At 39.7% G+C, this 12,301-nt stretch overlaps 1 protein-coding gene across 2 annotated transcripts in view; it reads right to left on the reverse strand.

Annotated features, from left to right (window-relative positions):
- The window catches only part of LOC144576636 (uncharacterized), a 78,092-nt gene that overhangs the window by 15,054 nt on the left and 50,737 nt on the right, over window positions 1–12,301 (reverse strand). The window lies entirely within an intron of this gene.

Genomic DNA, 12,301 nt, shown 5'->3' on the forward strand with positions numbered 1-12,301 from the left:
AGTCTGGATGGTATTTTTCAGAAAAGCACTCAACTTTGATGTGCGTGGTATGTGCTCAACAATTCCCAAGCCAATAGCACCAGACAGCAATTATTTAGCAACCAAGTTTCAAGGATAGAAATTATTTAACATTTATTTATTTATTTTGGCATATAATTTTTTTTTTTTTTTTTTTTGAGATGGCGTTTCTCTCTTGTTGCCCAGGCTGGAGAGCAATGGCACAATCTCGGCTCACTGCAACCTCAGCTTCCTAGGTTTCAGCAATTCTCCTGCCTCAGCCTCCCAAGTGACTGGGATAACAGGCACATGACACCATGCCTGGCTAATTTTTTTGTATCTTTTAGTCAAGACAGGATTTCACCATGCTTGTCAGGCTGGTCTCAAACTTGTAACCTCAGGTGATCCACCTGCCTCAGCCTCACAAAGTGCTGGGATTACAGGTGTGAGCCACCACACCCTGCCAAAAATATTTATTTTTGCTCATGAGTCTATGGATTTTCTAGGCAGTTTTGCTGTTGAGCTAGGCTTGATTTATTTCAGCTGGGTTCACTGGTATCTGTAATCAGCTGGCAGGTCAGCTGGGGGCTAACTGGACTAGGATGGCTATGGCTGCTATGACTCATCTCTGTGCTTTCAGGTTTCCTATCACAGTGGAGGAAAGGTTCCAAACGAGCAAGGAGAAGACACTCAAGGCTTCTTTCTCCAGGCCTCAGGTCAGAACTGGCATATTCACTTATGCTTCATCCTATTGGTTAGGCAATTAACAAGGCCAGTAGAGAGAGATTCAAGGGAAGGGGAAAATGGACTTCATCTTTAGATGATGGAAGCTGCGAAGTCACATCATAAGGGCATAGATACTGGGAAGAGAAGAACTGGGGCCATTTTTGCACTCATTTTATCACAATAAGGATGAAATGTTGCTAGGGATACTTCAGTGAACTTTCTCCTTGGAGTATTCTCAGCCAACCAAACACATAGCACATAGCCTTTACCTCTTGAATGGGGAGAAGAGGAGCACTTGATTGAAATAGTGGAGATAAGTTTGAAGTCAGGCAGGCTGGCAACAGATATAGACTTTACAAAACCAGGCATGGATGTTATTTTTTTTGTTGTTCTTTCCAAAGTTTGTCCACGCCCAATAACAACATGGATTTCTATGTTCTGGGTATTACACCCTTTATGTCTAGTGGTTCAATTAATCCTCACAACCACCAAATTAAATATAATTAATCCATATTTTATAGACAAGTTAACTGAGGTTTAATCAAGGTTTAAACAGTTTAATCAAGGTCTCTCAACTATAATTGGGAGAGTGTAGATTCACACCCAACTCACTCTAACTTCAAGGGCTGTAGATGCCACAGACTATCTCCCAAAATGCAGAAGCTCCCTCTACCCCTGTAAATTTTACTGCACATCCATTTGGAGGTACAGAAAAACCCAATAATTTCCATTTTAATTTTTATTTGCAGTTAATATGGTAAAGCAGGTTGGTGTCATATCTTAACAAAGGTGTCTATAAATTTTTTTTAAAAGCCAGATAGTAAATATTTTAGGCCTATGGGTCATATAGCCTTTGTTGCAACTCTTGGCTTTGTTTTTATAGAACAAAAGCAACCAGAAGACAATATGTAAATGAATGGGTTTGGCTGTGTGCCAATAAACTTTATTTATAGAAATGGGTGACCAGCGAGATTTGTTGTAGAGAATTTGATAAGAAGCCAGGATTTAGCTGTTTGAAAGGCCAGTTTGAAGTGTTCTCCAACTCCTCTCAAACATTACAGTAATGATGTCCATTATAACTCATATATGCTACTAATAAAATGTTATTTTTAAAATAAGGCAAAAGTGTGACTGTCATACAAATATTTTAAAAAGTTAAAAATTTTGCCAGGTGTGGTGGTTCATGCCTATATTCCTAACACTTTGGGAGGCTGAGGCAGGTGGATCACTTGAGGTCAGGAGTTCGAGACCAATCTGGCCAACATGGTGAAACCTTGTCTCTACTAAAAATACAAAAATTAGCTGGATATAGTGGTGCAACTGTAGTCCCAGCTACTCAGGAGGCTGATGCAAGAGAATCACTTGAACCCCGGAAGCAGAGGATGCAGTGAGCCAAGATCCTGCCACTGCACTCCAGCCTGGATGACAGAGTGAGACTTTGTCACAAAAATAAAATAAAATAAAAATAAAAAACAAAGTCAAATATTTTATTTAACACATTCATTAATAAAGAAAACACTAATAAATTAAAACCAGTTGAAAGGGGATTAAACAAACACATATATAGAAGCAATCAGGAATGCCAAAATGAATTTCTCAACAGATGAAAACTGATGGATATTTATAAGAAATAGAATAATGCTTGGAATCATCTTGTCCACAGAGTGGTCATCAATTGCATCTTCACCAAACACAATTTATAGCCAGGTCTATGGAAAAGACTGATTTGCATTACTGTAGGGTTTTTTTCTAAAACAGGGTCATGCTCTGTCATCCAGGCTGGAATGCAGTAGTGCCATCTTGGCTCACAGCAACCTCTGCCTCCTGGGTTCAAGTGATTCTCATGCCTCAGCCTTTCGAATAGCGGGGATTACAAGCATGTACCACCATGCCTGTTTAATTTTTGTTATTTTAGTAGAGACAGGGTTTCACTATGTTAGCCAGGGTGGTCTTGAACTCCTGGCCTCAAGTGATCCACGTGCCTTGGCCTCTCAAAGTGCTGGGATTACAGGCATGAGCTACCACTCCCGGCCTGATTTTTTTTTTTTTTTTGCACCCATGCTGTTGATTGCTAAATGTAATAGTCTGATCATAACGCTGAATAAATGTCTTTTTTTTTTTAAATGTGCTGTGTAAAGTTAGTCTACGCTGAAGCCATCTTGGTAAATTTCCCCCAACAGTGTGAAGTTAGAATTCTTTCAGGGTATTGCCAGGTTCTATTTGGAATTTATATACAACCTGCTTGGGTGGAGAAGCCATTGTTTTCAGAAACCTTTGTGTAGTTGAACTGATAGTTACTGTTGCAATCTGTAGTTCACCATTAAAAGGGATTACCTAAGCAAAATCATGGAATTTTTGGTTATAAAAATGATTGTTGGTACATCCCATGTAATATATCTAAATTGAATAATGATACCAGATAAAATTATAGATGAGAATGAAGCTGTGTATCATCCATTATCATGTATAATCAATAAATGATTAAATTCTCTTAGGAAAAAAAAGAAGCAAGAATCAAACAAATATCAGGTCTCCTATCAACATTAGATGCTCAAAAACAGAAAAAATACCTTTGAAGTTTAGAGTAAAAGTTATTTTAAGTGTAGAATTTTATTTCCATTCAAACTTTTCAATCGAGAGTGAGAGCAAAGCATGGTTATGCTCAGAAATTTAATAACTCAGAAGATTTAACAGCCATATAAATTCCAGATAAATTAAAAACTTAAATGTGGTACAGACTTGTTTCCAGCACAGATGGAGTCACAAAGACCAGATTTACCCTTCTGCCTGAAATCACTAAAAAAATCAGATGAAATCTATGAAACAATGGTTTTTAAGGCACTGGACATGAGACAATAAAGAGTGATCCCTACCCTTCTGCCTGAAATCACTAAAAAAAATCAGACGAAATCTATGAAACAATGGTTTTTAAGGCATTGGAAATGAGACAATAAAGAGTGATCCCTGAGAGATGGGAAGCTAGTCAAGTGAGCCCAGTGACTGTCTGAGCTTAGTGCCTGAGGAGAGTTTCCAGGCTGCAGGGCATGAGCATTAAAGGGGGAACCCAAGCAAGATGCAGTGACCTTCTGGACTTAAGGAAAAGACCTGAAAGTTGAAGAGATGAAGGTGGGAAAGACCAAAAAGACCAAAGCTGCTGGAGTTTGCAGAATAAAGTACTGGAGAGGAGAAAGGTTCTCAGAGAAAGAGAGAATCACCAAAATGTCCAGAGGTTCTCCCTCACATACTCAGCCGAGTACTTTCCAGCACATGCACGGGGAAAATCACACATGAAAAGAACTACTCATAAGAAGCTTGTGTGGGGCCAGGAATAGTGCCGACTCCCCCCAGCCAGACTTGAAAACCTCATAAATAATGGGGTTTTGGGTAGAGTACTCAGAAGGGTTTTGCCTCCATAGTGGGAGAAGGTTAGCCCTAGATTAAATGTTATTCTGATCTCTGAAAGGATCAAACTTTTTCCAGGTAACATAGTTGCATCTCAGAACAAAGCTCAAGGATGTTTGTAGGTATATGAGAATATCCAGCACCCAACGAAGTAAAATTTACAATGTCTGACACACAATTTTAAAAAAGACAACTCTAAGGCATGCAAAGAAGCAGAAAAATTATAAGGAGAAAAAATCAATCAATCAAAACTGCATAAAATGGACATAGTTGATAGCATTAGTAGACATGGGCCGGGCATGATGGCTCACGCCTATAACCCTAGTACTTTGGGAGGGCAAAGCAGGCAGATCCCTCGAGCCCAGGAGTTTGAGACCAGCCTGGGCAACATGGCAAAACCCCATCTCTACAAAAAATACAAAAATGAGCCAAGTATGATGGTAGACATCTGTAGTCCCAGCTACTTGGGAGGCTGAGGTGAGAGAATCACTGGGAAGGTTGAGGCTACAGTGAGCTGAGATCGCACCACTATACTCTATCATGGATAAGACCCTGTCTCAAAAAAAAAAAAAAAGTAGACAAGGACATTAAAACAGCACTTATAACTGTATTCCTTGTATCTCAAAATCTAGAGTAATAGTTTTCAGTAGAGGCATATTCCCCATCCCTGGTGATATTTGGCAATGTCTGGAGATAGTTTGGTTGTCACAACTTGGGGGTAGTGGTGCCACTGGCATGATGAAGGTAGAATCCAGGGATGTTGCTAAACATTCTTTATGCACCAGAATAGCCTCCCAAGACAAAAAAAGTATCTAGCCCAACTGTCAGGAGTGCTGAGGTTGATAAACTGATCTAGAGGAAGCATTGAATATGTTAACTAAAGACATAGGAAATATGAAAAAGATACAAATTGAACTTTTGAAGATAAAAATAACAATGACTAAGATTAAAAATACACTGGACAGGATCAGTGACAGGTTAGACATTGCAGAAAAATATGAGTGAACTTGAAAACATGGCAATATAAGCCATGCAAAATGAAACTCACAATATAAGTCTGGGGTATAAGAAAAAAGAAACAGATCATCGGTAAGCTGTGGGACGATGTCAAGTTAATATAAAAATTAGCTGGGTGTGATGGTGGGCGCCTGTACTACCAGTTACTTGGGAGGCTGAGGCAGGAGAATCACTTGAACCCAGGGGCAGAGGTTGCAATAAGCTAAGATGGTGCCACTGCACTCCAGCCTGGGCAGCAGAGTGAGATTCCATCTCAAAAAAAAAAAAAAAAAAAAAAAAAAAAAAGCCAGAGGAGAAAGAACATATAATTTGTACAGAAGAAAGGAGATAATGATGACAGAACATTTCTTGTCTGGTGGCCTAATATATATGTTGTTGGAGTCCTGAAGGAAAGGGGTGATAGAAAAAAAGTCTAGGAAGAAATAAAAGCCATGACATTTCCAAATTTGATAAAAGCTATAAACCAACAGATACAAGAAGCTCAACAAACCCGAAGCACAAGAAATGTGAAGAAAACTACACCAAGGCAAAATCATAATCAAGTCACTTAAAATAAATTATAAAGAAAAAATATTAAAAGCAGCCAAAGGGCCAGCCAGGTACAGTGGCTCATGCCTTATAATCCCAGCACTTTGGGAGGCTGAGCTGGGTGGATGACCTGAGGTAAGGAGTTCAGTACCAACCTTGCCAACATGCTGAAACCCCATCTTTACTAAAAATACAAAAATTAGGCAGGTGTGATGGTGGGTGCCTGTAATCTCAGCGACTTGGGAGGTTGAGGCAGGAGAATTGCTTGAACCCAGGAGGCGGAGGTTGCAGTGAGCTGAGATCGTGCCACTGCACTCCAGCCTGGGTGACAGAGTGAGACTCTATCTCAAACACACACACACAAAAAAGCAGCCAGGGGAGAAAGAAGATACAATTTGTACAGAAGAAAGGAGATAATCATGATAAACATTTCTTGTCAGAGACAAGGTAAACAAAAGAAAACAGTGGAACAACATCTTTAAAATACTTAAAAAGAAAAAGCTGTCAACCTAAAATTGTATATTAAGATATCTTTTAAGCCAGCACATGGTGGTGCATGTCTGTAGTCCCAGCTACTCAGGAGGCTGAGGTGGGAGGATCGCTTGAGCCCAGGAGTTTGAGTTCAGCCTGGGCAACAGAGTTAGATTCCATCTCTAAATAAATAAATATATCTTAAAAACTAAGATAAAATAAATACCTTTTAGATATTAAAAAGCTGAAAGGACTTATCACCAGCATATCCACATGACAGAAAATATTAAAGGAAATATTTTAGGAAGAAAGAACAGTTGGAAATATAAACCTACATAAAGGAATAAAGAGCACTGGAAACAAACTATGTAGGTAAATATATAAAATTTTTATCTTATTATGTCAATATTTTAAAAAGATAACTGCCTAGCCAGAGCAATTAGACAAGAGAAATAAAGGGCATCCAAGTTGGGAAGGAGAAAGTCAAATTGTCCCTGTTTGCAAACAATATGATCTTATATATAGAAAACCCTAAAAGTGCCACCAAAAACTCTTAGAACTGAAAAAAAAGTTTAGTAAAGTTGCAGGATACGAAATCCACATACAAAAATCAGTAACATTTTTATACATCAACAAGGAGCTAACAGAACAAGGAATCAAAAAAGCAATCTAATTTACAATAGCTTCCCCCCAAAAATTCCTAGGAATAAATTTAACAAAGAAGGTGAAAGCTAAAGATATTTCTCTATAAACTATAGAAAAACTATAAAACACTGATGAAAGAAATTGAAGAGGATGCATTCAAAAATGGAAAGATAGTCCATGTTTGTGTTTCTAATATTTTTGGAAGAATATTGTGAAAATGACTATATTACTAAAAGTGATCTACAGATTGAATACTATCCCTATAAAAAATATTAATGACATTCTCCACAGAAATAGAAAAAAAAAAAAAATCTTAAAATTTCTGTGGAACCACAAAAAGCCCTGAATAGCCAAAGCATTCATGAGCAAAAAGAACAAAATTAGAGGGATCACACTATTGGACTTCAAAATATATTACAGAGCTATAGTAACAAAACAAGATGGCACTAGCACAAAAACAGGCACACAGATGAATGGGACAGAATGGAGAGCCCAAAAGTAAATCCACACGTTGCAGTTAACTTATTTTCAACAAAGATACCAAGAGCATTTATTGGGGAAGGTGCAGTCTTTTCAATAAATGGTGATGGAAACTGAATATTTGTATGTTAAAAAAATGAAACTAGACACCTGTCTCTCACCATATTTAAAAAAAAAAAGGAGGGATCCAAGATGGCCGAGTAGGAGCAGCTCTGGATTGCAGCTCCCAGCAAGAGTGCAGAGGGTGAGTGGTCACCACATTTCCAGACAGGATTTTATTGCCCACAGACCAGGAGATCTCTGGATGAAGGAGCGCTACAGGTCTCCAGCGTGGCTGTTTCAGCCGGAGCAGCAGGTCTCCCACAAAAACTCACATGGGTCCGGGTGCCATTTCAGCTGGTGACTGGAGCGCCTGGAAGACAGAGTCACCCATTCAACTGATAAAAAGGTGACTGAAATAGGGAGCCAGGCCAGGAGATTCTTGGGCAGAAAAGTGCCATGAGTCTGCAGCTTGGCTGTTTCAGCCGGCACAGCGGGTATCCGCACAAAATCTCACACAAATCCGGGCACCTTTTCAACTGGCAACTGGAACACCTGGGAGACAGAGTCGCCCATTCAACTGAAAAAAAGGGGACTGAAACAGGGAGCCATGCCAGAAGAATCCCAAGCGAAAAAGTGCCACGAGTCTCCAGTGCGGCTGTTTCAGCCAGTGCAGTGGGTTGCCGCACAAGAACTCACACAAATCCAGGCGCCATTTCAACTGGTGACTGGAATGCCTGGTAGAGAGAGTCACCCATTCAATTGAAAAATAAAAGGGGACTGAGGCAGGGAGCCAGGTGATCAGGCTCAGCTGGTCTCACCCCAACAAAGACCAGCAATCTGAAATGCTCTGGATTGAGAGTTTCACAGCAAGCACAGCTGAACCCAGGATAGTGCAGCTCTGTGGGGGGAGGGGACGTCTGTCATTGCCAAGGCAGTTCATCATTACTGAGGCAGCCTACCACTGCCAAGGCTGTCCACCATTACAGAGCAAGTCCTCCATTACAGAGGCAGGCCACCATTGCTGAGGCAGTTCTAACTATTCCCCTATAAACAGGACTGCAGGGAAGTTCACATGGCAGCTGGCAGAAGCCCACGGCAGCTCAGCAACACCTCTGCTGGCAGATTGTGACTAGCTGCCTCCTCACTGGGCAGGGCATCCCTGAAAAAAGGCAGCAGCATGACAGAAACTTATAAATAAAGCTTTACCTTCCTGGGACAGAGCACCTGGGGAAAAAAAGGCGGTTATGAGTTCTGCTGCAGCAGACTTAAACGTACCTGTCCAGCAATGCTAAATGGAACAACGGAGCTCACAACTCAGCACTTGAGCTCCTATAAAGAACAGACTGTCTCCTCAACAGCTCCCTAACCCCCCTATATCCAAAGAGTCACCACATAAAGGAGAGCTCAGACTGACATCTGGTAGGTATCCTTCTGGGACAAAGATAGCAGAAGAAGAAACTGGCAGCAACTCTTACTGTTCTGTAGCCACTGCAGGTGATCCCCAGGCAAGAAGGGTCTGGAGTGGACCTCAGCAGTCCTACAGCAGAGGGGCCTATTAGAAGGAAAACTAAGAAACAGAAAGAAATAAGTTCATCATCAACAAATAGGACATCCACTCAGACCCCATCTGAAAGTCACCAACTACAAAGACCACAGGTAAATCAATCCACAAAGATGGGAAGAAACCAGTGCAAAAAGAATGAAAACACCCAAAACCAGAATGCCTCTTCTCCTCCAAGGGATCACAACTCCTCATCGGCAAGGGAACAAAGCTGGATGGAGAATGAGTCTGATGAATTGACAGAAACAGACTTCAGAAGGTGGTTAATAAGAAACTTCTCTGAGCTAAAAGAACATGTTCTAACTCAATGCATAGAAACTAAGAACCTTGAAAAAAGGTTTGACGAAATGCTAATGAGAATAAACAGCTTAGAGAGGAATATAAATGAATTGATGGAGCTGAAAAACACAACATGAGAACGTCGTGAAGCATACACAAGTTTCCAAAGCCAAATTGACCAAGCAGAAGAAAGGATATCAAAGGGTGAAGACCAACTCAATGAAAGAAAATGAGAAGGCAAGATTAGAGAAAAAACAATAAAAAGAAACAAACAAAGCCTCCAAGAAATATGGGATTATGTGAAAAGACCTAATCTACATTTGATAGGTGTACCTGAATGTGACAGAGAGAATGAATCCAAGCTGGAAAATACTCTTCAGGATATTATCCAGGAAAACTTCCCCAACCTAGCAAGGCAGGCCAATATTTAAGTCCAGGAAATACACAGAACAACACAAAGATATTCCTCAAGAAGAGCAACCCCAAGGCACATAATCGTCAGATTCACCAGGGTTGAAATAAAGGAGAAAATGCTAAGGGCAGCCAGAGAGAAAGGTCGGGTTACCCACAAAAGGAAGCCCATCAGACTCACAGTGGATCTCTCAGTAGAAACCCTACAAGCCAGAAGAGAGTGGGGGCCGATATTCAACATCCTTAAAGAAAAGAACTTTCAACCTAGAATTTCACATCCAGCCAAACTAAGTTTCATAAGCGAAGGAGAAATAAAATCCTTTTCAAACAAGCAATTACTCAGAGATTTCATCACCACCAGGCCTGCTTCACAACAGCTCCTGAAAGAAGCACTAAACATAGAAAGGAATTACCAGTACCAACCACTCCAAAAACACACCAAATGGTAAATAGTATCGACACAATGAAGAAACTGCATCAACTACCATAACAATATTAACCCTAAATGTAAACGAGCTAAATGCTGCAATAAAAAGACGCAGACTGGCAAATTATAAAAAGTCAAAACCCACTGGTGTGCTGTATCCAGGAAACTCATCTCACATGCAAGGATACACATAGGCTCAAAATAAAGGGATGGAGGAAGATTTACCAAGCAAATGGAGAGCAAAAAAAGCAGGAGTTGCAATCCTAGTCTCTTGTTAAAATAGACTTCAAACCAACAAAGATTAAAGAAGACAAAGAAGGACATTACTTAATGATAAAAGGATCAATGCAACAAGAAGAGCTAACAATCCTAAATATATACGCACCCAATACAGGAGCACCCAGATACATAAGGCAAGTTCTTAATGACTTACAAAGAGACTTAGACTCCCACACAATAATAGTGGGACATTTTAAAACCCGACTGTCAATATTAGACAGATCAATGAGACAGAAAATTCACAAAGATATCCAGGACTTGAACTCAGACCTGGACCAAGCAAACCTAACAGACATTTACAGAACTCTCCACCCCAAATCCACAGAATATACATTCTTCTCAGACCACATCATACCTACTCTAAAACTGACCACACAATTGGAAGTAAATCACTCCTCAGTAAATGCAAAAGAACAGAAATCATAACAAACACTCTCTCAGACCATTAGAACTCAGAATTCAGAAACTAACTCAGAACTGCACAGCTTCATGGAAACTGAACAACTGGCTCTTGAATGTTGACTGGATAAACAATGAAATGAAAGCAGAAATAAAGATGTTTTTCAAAACCAGTGAGAACAAAGATACAACATACCAGAATCTCTGGGACACATTTAAAGCAGTGTCTAGAGGAAAATATACAGCAATAAATGCCCATATGAGAAGCAAGGAAATATATAAAATTGACATCCTATCATCAAAATTAAAAGAGCTAGAGGCGCAAGATCAAAAAAACTCAAAACCTAGCAGAAGACAAGAAATTACTAAGATCAGAGAAACAAAAAACCCTTCAAAAATCAATAAATCCAGAAGCTGGTATTTCGAAAAGATCAACAAAATAGACCACTAGCCAGATTAATAAAAAAGAAAAGAGAGAATAATCAAATAGATGCAATAAAAAAACGATAAAGGGGATATCACCACAGATTCCACAGAAATACAAAAAAAAAAAAAAAAACCATCAGAGATTACTACAAACAACTCTATGCACACAAACCAGTAACCCTGGAAGAAATGGATAAATTCCTGGACACATGCCTCCTCCCAAGCCTAAACCAGGAAGAAGTCAAAACCCTGAATAGAGCAATAACAAGGGCTGAAGTTGAGGCAGCAATTAATAGCCTACCAACCAAAAAAAGCCCAGGTCCAGATGGGTTCACAGCCGAATTTTACCAGACATACAAAGAGGAACTGGTACCACTCCTTCTGAAACTATTCCAAACAATCCAAAAAGAGAGAATCCTTCCCAAATCATTTTATGAGATCAACATCATCTTGATACCAAAACCAGGCAGAGACTCAACAAGAAAAGAAAACTTCAGGCCAATATCCATGATGAACATAGATGCAAAAATCTTCAATAGAATAGTGGCAAACCAACTGCAACAGCACATCAAAAAGCTTATCCATCATGATCAAGTAGGCTTCATCCCGGGGATGCAAGGCTGGTTCAACATATGCAAATCTATAAACGTAATTCACCACATAAACAGAACAAAAACCATATTATTATCTTAAAATATGCAGAAAAGGCCTTCGACAAAATTCAACAGCACTTTATGCTAAAAAACTCTCAATAAACTAGGTATTGATGGAACATATCTCAAAATAATAAAAGCTATTTATGACAAACCCACAGCCAATATCATACTGAATGGGCAAAAACTGGAAGCATTCCCTTTGAAATCTGGCACTAGACAAGGATGCCCTCTCTCACTACTCCTACTCAATATAATATTGGAAGTTCTTGCCAGAGCAATCAGGCAAGAAAAATAAATAAAGCGTATTCAGTTAGGAAAGGATGAAGTCAAATTGTCTCTATTTGCAGATGACATGATTGTATATTTAGAAGACCCCATTGTCTCAGCCCAAAATCTCCTGAAGACTTTGGACCAAGGATACAAAATCAATGTGCAAAAGTCACAAGCATTCCTATATGCCAATAACAGACTTAAAGAGAGCCAAATCGGCCGGGTGCGGTGGCTCATGCCTGTAATCCCAGCACTTTGGGAGGCCGAGGCAGGTGGATCACGAGG

Source organism: Callithrix jacchus, chromosome 6 (assembly GCF_049354715.1).
Source record: "Callithrix jacchus isolate 240 chromosome 6, calJac240_pri, whole genome shotgun sequence".
Lineage (NCBI taxonomy): Eukaryota > Metazoa > Chordata > Mammalia > Primates > Cebidae > Callithrix > Callithrix jacchus.